Consider the following 15,009-nt stretch of genomic DNA (forward strand, 5'->3'; position numbering starts at 1 on the left):
GTTTTCTATAAGGCAGCCACATAGATTCTTTTAAAAGTGAAGCTAGGAGGTTCCCTGTGTGGCTCAGTCGGTTAACTGTCTGAATCTTGGTTTCGGCCCAGTTCATGATCTCATGGTTCCTGAGTTCAAGCCCTGCATCTGGCTCCACACTGACAGTGCAGAGCCTGCTTGGGATTCTCTATGTCCCTGTCTCTGTTCCTCCCCCATTCCCACTTTCTCTCTCTCTGAAAATAAATAAACTTAAAAAAATGAAGCTAGGTCACATGATCCCTTGCTCATAAACCTTCCTATGGCTCCCCATTTTTCTCAGAATCACAGCCAACTTCCTTACAATGGCCTAAAGGGCCCTACACATTCTAGTCCTCCCCCCTGCTTTATCTCTCCATCCCATGTTGAGCTCACTCCATTCCAGCCACAGTGGCCTTTGCACTAGCTGTTCATTCTGGCTTTAAGTGCTTTCTTCCTGGCACAGCCACTCTGGCAAACAGTCTGGAAGTTCCTCAAAAAATTAAATACAGAGTTACCATCTGATCCAGCAATTCCACTCCTAGGTATATACCTGCTAGAATTGAAAACAAAGCTTCCAACGAAAACTTAGACATGAATGTTCAAGGCAGCATTGTTCCCAGTACCCCAAAGTGGAAATGCTCAGTGTCCATCAACTGATGAATGGATCAACAAATGTGGCGTATCCACACAACAAAATATTATTCAGCCATAAAAGAATGGAGTACTGATACGTGCTACAACTTGGATGAAACTTCTAGACATTATACTCAGCGAAAGAAGCCATACACAAGAGGTCACATATTGTGACAGTTTCATTTACATGAAATGTCCAGAAGAGGCAAAGCCATAGGGACAGAAAGTTGGCAACACCAAGTTGCCAGGGGCTGTGGGGAAAGGGCAATGGCAAGTGACCGCGACTGGGCACAGGGTCTTGTTGGGGGTGATGATAATGTTATGGATTACTCCTGTGCCTCCATCAAGGCTTTGCTCAAGTATCATTTTTCAGTGAAAATTTCAAACACCCTACCACCCTCCTCGCTCTTCTCATCCCTCTTATCCTGCCTTATATTTTAATCCTTGTACTATGTGTCAGTTTCCAACATGATACACACTTTGCTTACTGTGTCAATTGTCATTTCCTCCCACTAAAATGGAAGCTTCCTGACTTCAGACATTTTTGTCTGCTTGTCTACTTACGTAGTACAAGTATCTGGAGTAGTGCCTTGTGCATCAATAAATATTGACTGAATGAATAAATTAATACCAAGAAGACATGAAGATTGATATGCAGAAGAATACCGAATCATATGAAATAATAATTTATTCTTAAGTGAAAAAAGTGGATTAGCAAACAATGTATAGTATTTACAGTATGATCCCTGAATTGTTAAGAAATAAAAATGTATTATGCATAGGAAATACATTAGGGAGGTGAGATACATTAAAATACATCACAATTCCTGAGTGTTGTGATTATAGTTAGTTATCGATTTATTTCTAAAAAAATGTGTTTGTATTTTCTAAACTCACAGGCTCTGGAATCAGGCAGATTTGGGATATGATCTGTGCTCCACTTCTTACTGGCTATGTAAATCTGAGCAAGTTATTTAACTCCTGGTGACTCAGTTTCCTCATCTTTAAATGGTATTAACCTTACTGGACTCGTTTGAAGATTAAATAATACATGTAAAGCATTCAGCATGTGCTTGGCACATGCTAGGCACTGAGTTATCATTACCTTTCTAAAAACTATGGAGTTCACATATTTAAAAAAAAACTTTAATGTTTTTTTTAAATACATTTTTAATGTTTATTTATTTTTGAGACAGAGCATGAGCGAGGGAGGGGCAGAGAGAGAGGGAGACACAGAATGTGAAACAGGCTGCAGCTCTGAGCTGTCAGCACAGAACCTGACGTGGGGCTCGAACCCACGAATCACGAGATCATGACCTGAGCTGAAGACACTCAACGGACTGAGCCACCCAGACACCCCTTTTAATGTTTATTTTTTGAGAGAGAGACAGAGTGTGAGCTGGGGAGAGGCAGAGAGAGAGGGAGACACAGAATCCGAAGCAGGCTCCAGGCTCTGAACTATCAGTGCAGAGCCTGATGCAGGGCTCAAACTCAGGAACTGCAAGATCATGACCTGAGCCAAAGTCAGGTGCTCAACCAACTAAGCCACCCAGGCACCCCATAATTATGGAGTTCAAAATGTACTACTTCCTGAATTTTTTTTCATAAACATTTTGAGTCATACTCTTTTAAATTCCTTTGAGTGAACAATGAACGAGTATAGACTCTCACCTTTGTCATACGTCTGTACACTCTCTTGAATCATTCAAGCCTATCCATTTCTCTACTGACCAGGTCCACTGGACTCATTTGTTCCCTGTTGATTTTGGGTGATGTTTGACTCATCTGGCCAAGAGGAGATGACATGTACGTAGCACTGTCTGCAAGGCACTGACCTTTAATGTTTCCTTCTGAGTTGTGTGGGCATTTTTGTCCATTGTTGAGTGATTGCTCTGTAGGTTTTTTAGTTTTGGCACAACTATAATCGAGGGTCTCTAATGCTCTAAGAAGGATACAGAAGTTACAAGATAAAAAACTCAAAAGCAAGCTCTTGAGTTTTCTCTAGCTAGACTGTCTTCTTATGGGGAGGGGGAATCAGCAAGGCAGAGAAAATCGTAAATTTTCACCTCCCTTTTCAAAGTTACTGTAAAAGTGATGTATTCTCATGGAAATACAGATTCACTCATTAAAGGAGGGCATACATGGAAGCAAAATACCTCTAGTTCACAAACTACTCCTAGTCCTGGAATTACAAGTGGTTACACTTGTAACAATTCCTGGTTTATCAAATTTAAGCAATATCAATTAATTCCTTGTTTTTAAAAAATTAGAAATTTAGCCCCCTTTTTTCCCTCCTTTTTCCTCTCCCTAACTTTTGTTATATTTTTTACTTTTAAGTTCTTTGTTAACTTTATAGGTTTAAATAATGGTCCTGTATTTTTCTTTTTTAGTTCATCACCTTCAGCCAGTATCTCTTAAGCTCCCCCCAGTTGTGTAAGTTGAGGAAACTGGCACCGTTCTACCTCCCTCTGTTGCTTCTCTTTTCCATCATTCACATAGATTTTCTCAGCCACATCATTAATTTTGCATTCTTAGGGTTTATAACTTAATTGTCTGTAATCACCCTTGTCTTCCACAGATTCTTTACGAATAAGTTCTAGAAAACGAAAACCAAGAAAGCATTTTAACATTATGAGTCTCCATAGATACAATTCGCTTCAGAACTAAGTAGTGTGATTGGACACTGACAGAAGGTGATGTGGGTTTCCTTAATCCATATTGCTTGAAAGAGAATGCCCCAGGCCTCAAAGTGTGTTATAAAAGTGTTAATTGTTTTGGGGGCACATGGGTGGCTTAGTTGGTTAAGCATCCGACTTTGGCTCAAGTCATGATCTCATGGTTCATGGGTTTGAGATCTGCATCGGGCTCGCTGCTGTCAGCATGGAGCTTGGGATCCTCTGTCTCCCTCTCTCTCTGCCCCTCCCCTGCTCGCTCGCTTGCTCTCTCTCCCTGTCTATCTCAAAAAAACAAAAACAAAAACAAAACTTAACATTTTTTAAGTTATTTTTTACCAATTGCTCTAAATCACAACACATTTTCATTTGTTTCATAGTTGCACTATGTATTTCTTATGGAGCTTTTTGTTTTTCCTGACAGTTTGAATTGCCTTTATTTTATTTTTTTCTTGTTGGCAATAGTAGCCTATTTTTCACCCAAATGCTAAGATCATACATCTGGTTAATCAAATCGTTACAGAAAATCCACATTCTTCTTGAAGTCACGCTTCCTGTTGCTCTCTGACTCACACAGTCAGACACACTGTGTAATTCAGACACACTGTTTTCTAAACATGCCACATCCCTAGGATTTCTTTTCATCACACTCTTTGAAATTAGGGTCAATATTTTCTCAAATATGTTCTCCTTTCTTTTGGGTCCTCTGCTTCCTTTGCTATAGAATATTCTCAAACAATTTTTCCCCCAGAGATCTTTATTCCAGACATTTCTAAAATTTTTATTTTCCCTTTCTCTCAATTAATAGCTTAATGATAAATAAATTCTAGGTTTCAAACTCTTTTCCTTCTGAGCTGTGAATTAATTTTTTCATGAGTTGCTGACGGCAAATAAAATGCCAGTCTGATTCTTATTTCTTTAAAGTGTTCCCCCTCTCTGAATATTGTTAGCATCTTTTCCTTCTCATTTGTGTTGAGAATTTCATAGAGTTTTGCCCTTTTAGTCTGAAGCTCTGGGAAATGTTATTTCTTTAAATACTTGTATCACCCCTTTGTCTTTATTCTCTTTTTGGAGCTCTTAATCATATGTTGGACTTCTAGGATGGGCTGTCCATGTCCATGAAATATTCTTTTAGATCTCCTTGTCTTTTTGTTCTAAGATCTAGGCCATATACTTGACTTTATTTTAAATGCAGAAAATGTGGGGCGCCTGGGTGGCTCAGTCGGTTGAGCGTCCTACTTCAGCTCAGGTCACCATCTCGCAGCCCGCGAGTTCGAGCCCCGCGTCGGGCTCTGGGCTCATGGCTCGGAGCCTGGAGCCTGCTTCTGATGCTGTGTCTCCCTCTCTCTCTGCCCCTCCCCCGTTCATGCTCTGTCTCTGTCTCAAAAATAAATAAAAGTTAAAAAAAATAAATGCAGAAAATGAATTTTGAAAATTTCGTCCACCATATTTTATTTTTATTTTTAGAGAGGTGGGAGGGGCAGAGGGAGAGAGAGAGAATCCCAAGCAGGCTCCATGCTTGGTGTGGAACCCAATGCAGGGCTTGTTCCCATGACCCTGGGATCATGACCTGAGCCAAAATTAAGAGTTGGATGCTCAACCGACTGAAACACCCAGGTGACCCTCATCCACCAAATTTTTAATTTCCACTGTTTTTATTCCTTAAACTTCCATTTATATAGTCACCTCTTCTTATTTTCTGGATACAAATATTTTTTTTATTTAAAAAGTTTTACAGAGAAAATAAACACGTCTGTATTTACAATTCAGAATTTTTTTTAAAGTTTACATTTTGTCATTTGTGCTTTAGATACTTTTCTTATTAAAAGAAATGAGACCATTGAGGTCAGCTGAAGTGGCCTTTCCCCCCAACCCCAACCCCTATCCCTACTTCTGTTCTTCCCTCTTTCTCTTTCCTACCATCATTCACTTCTTACCAGAGGAAATCACTGTTATAAATTTTGTTGGTTTTCTTCTAGTCCATGTTCTACTCTTTTTAATATGTCATTATCTTTGAATAGTACACAGTATTGTTTTATGTACATTAAATCTGTACCATAGTAGACATATTCCAGAAGCATTTTGTTCACCCAATACTTGTTTAAAATTTGTCCATATTGAGGGCTGCCTGGGTGGCTCAGTTGGTTAAGCGTCTGACTTCAGCTCAGATCATGATCTTGCAGTTTGTGGGTTTGAGCCCTGTGTCAGGCTCTGTGCTGACAGCTTGGAGCCTGGAGCCTGCTTTGGATTCTGTGTCTCCCTCTCTCTGCCCCTCCCTCACTTGTGCGCTCTCTCTCTCTCTCTCTCTCTCACTCTCAAAACTAAATAAACATTAAAAAAAAAATCTATCTTTGTTGATAAACAGGGATCCAGTTTGTTCATTTTCAACTGCTGTGAGCATCCTCATGATCATTCATTTAACAAATACTTATGTGCACCAAAAATGTTCCTGAAACCGTTCAGGTGGCTGGAGGCACAGCCACGAAGGAAACAAAATACGAACATAGCATATTTTAGCTTTCCTCCGTCCACAGACATTAGGTTTTGCCATGACCAACACTGCTTCAGTGACTGTTTTTGTACCAGGCTTTGATTGCATGTGCTTCTCTAGTGAATATTTCTAGAGGTAAAACTCTTTTTCACAGGCCACATTTTCAATGTGACCAGGTATTGCCACCTTGCTTTCCAAAGTGGTGCATCAGATGGCATGCCCAGCAAGCTGAGAGAATTGTCTGTTCTGTTCATCCTGCTCTGCATTTGGAAAGTCATACTTCTTTTAGTGTTGCCATTCTGATGGCCGAGGAATGGTGCCTCTTGGTTTTAGTAAGCATTTCCCCTAATTGTTAGTGAGGCTTAGCATCTCTTCTCCCATTTATTGGTCCTTTAAATCTCCTTTGTGTACTCCCTGAAGGTATCCTTCGCTGCTCTTTTTTGTAGTTAGTTGTTTGTCTTTTTCTTACCAACTTGTAACGTTCTCCATCTATACAGTGTGGAAACAAAAACATTTTCTGTTTTATGCATTGAAAATATATTTTTGCAATTCAGGGTTTGTGTCTTCACTTTATTTATAGCAGCTTCTGCATAAAAGAATTTTACTTCTTAATGCCATCTTTTCCTTTATGAACTGTCCTTTTTGTATACTGACTGAAAAATAATCTCTCCCCCACAGTCATAAAGAAATTCTCCCCTCTATTTCCTCTTAGTAATATTAAAGGTTTATTTTACACACACAGGCCTCTAATTCATCTAAAATTACCCATCTGTGTGAGTTAGGCATTAGTCTACCTTTTTTTCATAATGAGAGCTAAATCATTTATTAAATAATCTTTCTTTTTCTCCCTTATTTTTAATGCCTTGTCTACCCTCTGCCAAGTTCCCACATATATTTTGAAGATTGTTTCTGTGGTTTCTATGATGTTACAATGAATGAATCTGCGATTTGTCAGGTTCTTTTTTGAAACAATTCTCTTTTGCTCCCTAAGTTTCCCATCTTTCACCCATTCTCAGTACTACTCTGTCTGTCTTCACTTACATTGACCATATTTTTAAACAGACCTCTTTATTTAAAGATGAGGAAACAGGGGGCACCTGGGTGGCTCAGTCGGTTGAGCATCTGACTCTTGATCTGGGCTCAGGTGATGATCTCACATTTCATGGGTTCGAGCCCCACATTGGGCTTCACTGACAGCATGGAGCCTGCTTGGGATTCTCTCTCTCCATCTCTCTCTGCTCCTCCCTCACCCACTCATTCTCATTCTCTCTCTTCTTTAAAAAAAAAAAAAAGATGAGGAAATGGAATGAAGCAAATAAATACTCCTTTAAAACTTGATCATGTTCTTCCAATCCATGAGCACGGAATGTTTTTCCATTTCTTTGTATCTTCTTCAATGTCCTTCATCAGCTTCCTATAGTTTTCAGCATACAGATCTTTTACATCTTTGGTTAGATTTATTCCTAGGTATTTTATGCTTCTTGGTGCAATTATGAATGGGATCAGTTTCTTTATTTGTCTTTCTGTTGCTTCATTATTAGTGTATAAGGATGCAACTGATTTCTGTACGTTGATTTTGTATCCTGCAACTTTGCTGAATTCATGTGTCAGTTCTAGCAGACTTTTGGTGGAGTCTGTCGGGTTTTCCATGTATAATATCATGTCATCTACAAAAAGTGAAAGCTTGACTTCATCTTTGCCAATTTTGATGCCTTTGATTTCCTTTTGTCTGATTGCTGATGCTAGCACTTCCAACACTATGTTAAACAACAGCGGTAAGAGTGGACATCCCTGTCGTGTTCCTGATCTCAGGGGGAAAGCTCTCAGTTTTTCCCCATTGAGGATGATATTATCTGTGGGCTTTTCATAAATGGCTTTTATGATGTTTAAGTATGTTCCTTCTATCCCGACTTTCTCAAGGGTTTTTATTAAGAAAGGATGCTGAATTTTGTCATACGCCTTTTCTGCATCGATTGACAGGATCATATGGTTCTTTTCTTTTATTAATGTGATGTATCACATTGATTGATTTGCAAATGTTGAACCACCCCTGCAGCCCAGGAATGAATCCCACTTGACCATGGTGAATAATTCTTTTTATATGCTGTTGAATTCGATTTGCTAGTATCTTATTGAGAATTTTTGCATCCATATGCATCAGGGATATTGCCTGTAGTTCTCTTTTTTTGCTGGGTCTCTGTCTGGTTTAGGAATCAAAGTAATGCGGGCTTCAGAGAATGAGTCTGGAAGTTTTCCTTCCCTTTCTATTTTTTGGAACAGCTTTAGAAGGGTAGGTATTATCTCTGCTCTAAATGTCTGGTGGAATTCCCCAGGGAATTCATCTGGTCCTGGACTCTTATTTGTTGGGAGATTTTTGGTAACTGATTCAATTTCTTTGCTGGTTATGAGTCTGTTCAAGTTTTCTATTTCTTCCTGTTTGAGTTTTGGAAGTGTGTGGGTGCTTAGGAATTTGTCCATTTCTTCCAGGTTGTCCAGTTTGTTGGCATATAATTTTTCATAGTATTCCCTGATAATTGCTTGTATTTCTGAGGGATTGGTTGTAATAATTCCATTTTCATTCATGATTTTACCTATTTAGGTCATCTCCCTTTTCTTTTTGAGAAGCCTGGCTAGAGGTTTATCAATTTTGTTTATTTTTTCAAAAAACCAACTCTTGGTTTCATTGATCTGCTCTACAGTTTTTTTAGATTCTATATTGTTTATTTCTGCTCTGATCTTTATTATTTCTCTTCTTCTGCTGGGTGTGGGGTTTCTTTGGTGTTCTGCTTCTATTTCCTTTAGGTGTGCTATTAGATTTTGTATTTGGGATTTTTCTTGTTTCCTGAGATAAGCTTGGATTGCAATGTATTTTCCTCTCAGGACTGCCTTCGCTGCATCCCAAAACATTTGGATTGTTGTATTTTCATCTTCATTTGTTTCCATATATTTTTAAATTTCTTCTCTAATTGCCTGGTTGACCCATTCATTCTTTAGTAGGGAAGAATAAATATTGTTAAAATGTCCATACTACCCAAAGCTATCTACACATTCAATGCAATCCCAATCAAAATTGCACCAGCATTCTTCTCGAAGCTAGAACAAGCAATCCTAAAATTTGTATGGAACTGCAAAAGACCCCGAATAGCCAAAGTAATTTTGAAGAAGACCACCAAAGCGGGAGGCATCACAATCCCACACTTTAGTCTCTACTACAAAGCTGTAATCATCAAGACAGCATAGTATTGGCACAAAAGCAGACACATAGACCAATGGAATAGAATAGAAACCCCAGAATTAGACCCATAAAAGTATGGCCAACTAATCTTTGACAAAGCAGGAAAGAATATCCAATGGAAAACAGTCTCTTTAACAAATGGTGCTGGGAGAACTGGACAGCAACATGCAGAAGAATGAAACTAGACCACTTTCTTACACCATTCACAAAAATAAACTCAAAATGGATGAAGGACCTGAATGTGAGACACAAAACCATCAAAACCCTAGAGGAGAAAGCAGGAAAAAACCTCTCTGACCTCAGCCATGGCAATTTCTTACTTGACACATCCCCAAAGGCAAGGGAATTAAAAGCAAAAATGAACTATTGGGACCTCATGAAGATAAAAAGCTTCTGCACTGCAAAGGAAACAATCAACAAAACTAAAAGGCAACCAATGGAATGGGAAAAGATATTTGCAAATGACATAGCGGACAAAGGGCTTGTGTCCAAAATCTATAAAGAACTCACCAAATTCCATACCCGAAAAACAAATAATCCAGTGAAGAAATGGGCAGAAAACATGAATAGACACTTCTTTAAAGAAGACATCCAGATGGTCAACAGGCACATGAAAAGATGTTCAACGTCGCTCCTCATCAGGGAAATACAAATCAAAACCACACTGAGATGTCACCTCACGCCAGTCAGACTGGCTAAAATGAACAAATCAGGAGACTATAGAGGATGTGGAGAAACGGGAACCCTCTTGCACTGTTGGTGGGAATGCAAATTGGTGCAGCTGCTCTGGAAAACAGTGTGGAGGTTCCTCAAAAAATTAAAAATAGACCTACCCTATGACCCAGCAATAGCACTGCTAGGAATTTACCCAAGGGATACAGGAGTGCTGATGCATAGGGGCCCTTGTACCCCAATGTTGATAACAGCACTTTCAACAATAGCCAAATTATGGAAAGAGCCTAAATGTCCATCAGCTGATGAATGGGTAAAGAAATTGTGGTTTATATACACAATGGAATACTACGTGGCAATGAGAAAGAATGAAATATGGCCTGTTTTGTAGCAACGTGGATGGAACTGGAGAGTGTTATGCTAAGTGAAATAAGTCATACAGAGAAAGACAGATACCATGTGTTTTCACTCCTATGTGGATCCTGAGAAACTTAACAGACGACCATGGGGGAGGGGAAGGGAAAAAAAAAAGGTTAGGGAGGGAGCCAAAACATAACAGACTCTTAAAAACTGAGAATAAACTGAGGGTTGATGGGGGGTGGGAGGGAGGGGAGGATGGGTGAGGGGTATTGAGGAGGGTACCTGTTGGGATGAGCACTGGGTGTTGTATGGAAACCAATTTGACAATAAATTTCATATTTAAATAAATTTAATTAATTAAAAAAAAAAAACCTGATCATGTGTTTCTTGGCCATAGTGTTTTGTCTTTCTGATTTGTTTACTCATGTTCCCCCAACCTTTGATTTTGTTTTTGCCTTTCTCTTAGTGAATTCTCTATATATCTTCAAAATATTAACTCTTTGTTATGTGTATTTAAATTAAAAAAAAAAAAATCTCAGTATGCCTGGTGGCTCAGTCAGTTAAGAGTTCAACTCTTGATTTTGGCTCAGGTCATGATCTTACTGTTGTGAGATCGAGCCCTGTGTCAGGCTCCAAATTGGGCATGGAGCCTACTTAAGATTCTCTCTCTCTCTCTCTCTCCTTCTTCCTCTTCCCTGCTGTGCACCCTCTCTTTCTTTAAAAAAAAAAAATCCTATCATTTGTCTTCTAGTTTTGTTTATAGTCTGTTTGACAAAAATTTTTAGATATCATTCTTCTCTGTGATATCCTTTATTATTCCTCTACTGAGAAAAATCTTCATTCCAAGAGCAGATTAAAATTTATCCTAGATTTTTTCTTTAAGTAGACTACACGTCCAGCATAGAGCCCAACAACAGGCTTGTGCTCATGACCCTGAGATCAAGACCTGAGCTGAGATCAGGAGTCAGATGCTCAACAGACTTAGCCACTCAAGTGCCCCTCATTGTAGATTTTCTGTGACTTTTATAATTTCATGAATTCTTCAATACATTTAAATTTTATTTTGGTGTATGGTGTGATGTCAAAAGCCAGCTTTCATTTTCTCCAAATGGTTTATCAACTGGTTCAATCTTATTTATTGGTAACTTCTTCATGTGTATGCCACTGTTCTCAACAGTAAATCCCTAGTCATCGTAGAATCTCTCCCTAGCTTTCCCTATGTTTGGAAAACATCACATTTCAAAGTTATGATAGCTTTATAATTCATTTCAGTAACTTAGACAAAGATCTCTTGTCTCCCACATTTTGTTGATCATTTCTATTTATTCTTCCTGGGTTGTTGTTGTTTTCCTGTTTTCTCTTTGTTTTTTGTTTTTTCTTAACCTTGAGTCACCATTTTAAAGTTGAGATTTTCTTAAAAATGTGTTTCACCTGAAGAATAACATAGAAAAGAATTACATTTTGAAAATATTTAGTCTTCCTATCTAGCTACATAGCCTTTATTAGAGTTTGCTTTTATTTCTCTCAGCAAATAGTCCAGTTTTCCAAGTACTCATTTATTATTATTGAATATTTTACATTTTAGTAAATGGTATCTTTTCCATTATGTTTTACACACACTTATTGCTCATTGACAGAAAAGCTATTGATTTTGGTTTATTTTGTAGATAGGGTTTTTTTTTTAATTAAATTTTTATTCATTATATTTTGATTGATTCTCTTGTTTTTAGGTAAACAGAAACATCACCTATAAATGATGATCTTTTACCTTCTTTCCACAGATTTCTGTTTCTTGGATGGTCTGTGGCTTCCAGCAGAATACTGAGTGATCACTTTGTGAAGGGAGTCTTGGTCCTGTTCCTCATGAGGTATTAGTTTATTGTCCTTACCAGTTTACTAGTTAGTGTGCTCTGAGCTGTTATTCTGGTCTCGATGTTCTTGATCATATTAAGATGTATGTTAGCTTCAGAAATGGTCTTGTGTACTTATCCTGAATTTTCAGCTTTTTTTTTTTTTAAAGTTCAATTTTTTAAAAATTTCTAAAAGCCCGTTGCTTTTGTATTCTGTATTTTTTTTTTTGTTTTTCGTGATCAAATTCTTCATATTCCAGTTATTCTATGTCCCTAGTCTCTTCTGATTTACTCTATTTATTACTACTTTTAAAGTAATTTATCTTTGAATCCAAAAAGTGTCTCATGACTGGATGGTACAGACAAGGAGAGGAAAGATCAAGGGTACCAAATAATCTTCGGGTAAAACATCAAATGTGACAGATTTTTTAAAAATGCCACTTGTTCACTTGAAAAGAAATTGATTGATGACTGGCACACAGAGGAGAAAAGCTGGTAACTACCACTTTGGCTGACTTTTATGTGCAAGATACAATTAAATTAAAGAGAAATGATCACAAAAGCCCACCACACACACACACACACACACAATAATGGAGTTATTTCAAGAAGACAGAAGATCAAAGTGTAAGAGCTCCACTGACTACAGGTGGAAAATAAAAAAAAGTAGTATTGCACTATGAGCCCAAGTACGAAATCTGAGTCCATACTTCTACCAATAAGTGACTGAATAAATAAATCAAGGGAGGGGGAGGGAGAAGAGACCAATCGCCTGTGCAGAAGAAATCTGAATAAGTTATGTACATGCTCAGACTCAAGGAGGTGGAACATTACTCCCCGTTCCTCAAGTGTCGCTGGGCACGGTGACTTCGTTCCAGAGGATGCTGTATGGAAGAGAGGGAAGAAGAGCAACTTCACAGTGGAGAAACCTGGTAGACCCCATCACCTCAGTCAGGTGATCACCGTCAACATCAACCCGGAAAAGTCATGTTGATAACATGTGCCCTTCATGTGTGAGGACACTGGCCCTTGACTTGCATTGTCTTCCTCTCCCAAACTCAGAACCCTAGATGCATCCTCATGGAGGGACATTCTACAAAATACTGACTTGTGGTTGTCAAAGTCAAGGCATATGTGTGAGGAACTGTCACAACCAAGAGGAGCCTAAGGAGACATGACAACTGACTGTCGGAACACAAAAAGCATATTAAGTAAAATTCCATAAAAACTAAGGAAATGTGAATGAAGCATAATCTTGAGTTACTAAGAATGCATCAATAATGGTTCATTAGTTGTAACAAAGATACTATACTAATTTAAGGTGTTAGTGATAGAGGAAACTGGGTGGGAGGTATATGAGAACTTTTTTTTTTTTTTTTTACTATCTGCAGTTTTTCTGTAAATACAAAACTGTTCTAAAAAATAAAGTTTATTTATTAAAATTTTTTTAACATTTATTTATTATTGAGAGACAGAGCTTGAACAGGGGAGGGGGCAGAGAGAGAGGGAGACACAGAATCGGAAGCAGGCTCCAGGCTCTGAGCAGTCAGCACAGAGCCCGACCCTGTGCTCAAACTCACAAACTGCAAGATCGTGACCTGAGCCGAAGTCGGCCGCTTAACTGACTGAGCCACCCAGGTGCCCCAATAAAGTTGATTTAAGACATAATCACACCTTAATTCCTTGGTGTTCTTAAAGCTGCGATTACCACACACCATGGTGGAACACAACTGTAACTAATGAACGGCTAGCCCTCGTTGGCATTCCAACCAGCATTGCATCTGGGACTGATTACCAATGTACCTTTGTCTCCTAGGTGATTGCTTGGTTATAGTTCCATAGAGGGTAGTCAGTTAAAGTCTAAAAGCTCCTCTGAGAAAACAGCAAGAACACATGGGCATAATTTGCAGTCAGAAGGGGTTGAGTTAGAGTTCTGGTGTGCTGTGAAGTCGAGCTATGTGATGTTCCTAGCTAGGTATCCTTTAAAGGGTGAGTTGACCATAGGTCAGTTTGGGTAGCCTGGCTTTAGCACGTCTTCGAGTAAATCAGGCAAGAAAATCAACTGTCGGGTGCCTGGGTGGTTCCCTTGGTTAAGCATCTGACTCTTGATTTTGGCTCAGGTCATGATCTCACAGTGGGATCATGTGGGATCCAGACTCGCGTCGGGCTCTGCCCTGATAGTGTGGAGCCTGCTTGGGATTCTCTCTCTCTCTCTCTCTCTCTCTCTCTCTCTCTCTCTCTCTCTCTCTCTCCCCCCCCCTCCCCCTCTTGTGTGCACATGCTCACACACTCACTCTCTCCCTTGAAATAAACAAAAAACGAATTGGTAGTTTCCAGGAGGCCCTAAGAGTTTTTGTATCTTAAGCCGAAAATTTCCATAAACTAAAAGTTGGTCTAAGTGGTTCCAATCACATAGAAATTGTTCTTCAAATTGTCTCCAGTCTCTGCCATTCTCTCCATCAACACATGATTTATTAATTTTGTTTCAGAGACTTGAGTTCAGGCTGCATAAATCATGAATAAAGATTAGTTTAACAGTCACAATGCCCCCTGGGACAATGTTTCAAGTGAAGAAAACTCAAAATTGTCGCAGTGTGAAAATAATATGACAGTTGTATCAATATTTGCAAACTGAAGTGATATTCAGTACCCTTACAGAGGCAGGGAATAAATTCTGTTCCTTCTCATCTTATGCAAACTCCAGAACTTTCCTTTTTAATTTTTTATCAATATTTTCCCTTTTGAGAATGTTTTGACAAGTCTCAGTTCACCCTGATCTGCCTCCAGCTGTGAAGCAAATCAGACACTGACCTCTTGCTACTGCCTTGATGACTTAAATACTTTAGAGAAACAATATATTACCTGGCCCCCAAGCCATTCACAGTGATGACAGTTTGCCATCTTTATGCATTCAAAAACGAGAGAACTGTCTGTTAGTGTGGCAAATACCATGGTTTTAATATTCACAAGTGTATCACCTTGTTTCCACTGGCTTATTCTACTTGGCTTTTTAACCTTTATGAAACTCTAGTTGTTCATGTACTTAGATATGTAACTGTGATTTAGAAAAAATGACCAGGTAATAAA

At 38.7% G+C, this 15,009-nt stretch overlaps 1 protein-coding gene and 1 long non-coding RNA gene across 4 annotated transcripts in view; one reads left to right on the forward strand and one right to left on the reverse strand.

The window, feature by feature from the left end:
* Window positions 1–15,009, reverse strand: part of MARCHF3 (membrane associated ring-CH-type finger 3) — a 148,761-nt gene that overhangs the window by 71,531 nt on the left and 62,221 nt on the right. The window lies entirely within an intron of this gene.
* LOC122217291 overlaps window positions 1–15,009 on the forward strand; it is a 120,700-nt gene that overhangs the window by 60,404 nt on the left and 45,287 nt on the right. For all 3 annotated transcript variants that reach the window (XR_006201379.1, XR_006201383.1, XR_006201382.1), the window contains one exon: window positions 11,854–11,940. This is a non-coding gene — a long non-coding RNA (uncharacterized LOC122217291). The remainder of the gene's footprint in view (window positions 1–11,853; window positions 11,941–15,009) is intronic.

The sequence above is a fragment of the Panthera leo genome, chromosome A1 (genome assembly GCF_018350215.1).
Source record: "Panthera leo isolate Ple1 chromosome A1, P.leo_Ple1_pat1.1, whole genome shotgun sequence".
Taxonomy (NCBI): domain Eukaryota; kingdom Metazoa; phylum Chordata; class Mammalia; order Carnivora; family Felidae; genus Panthera; species Panthera leo.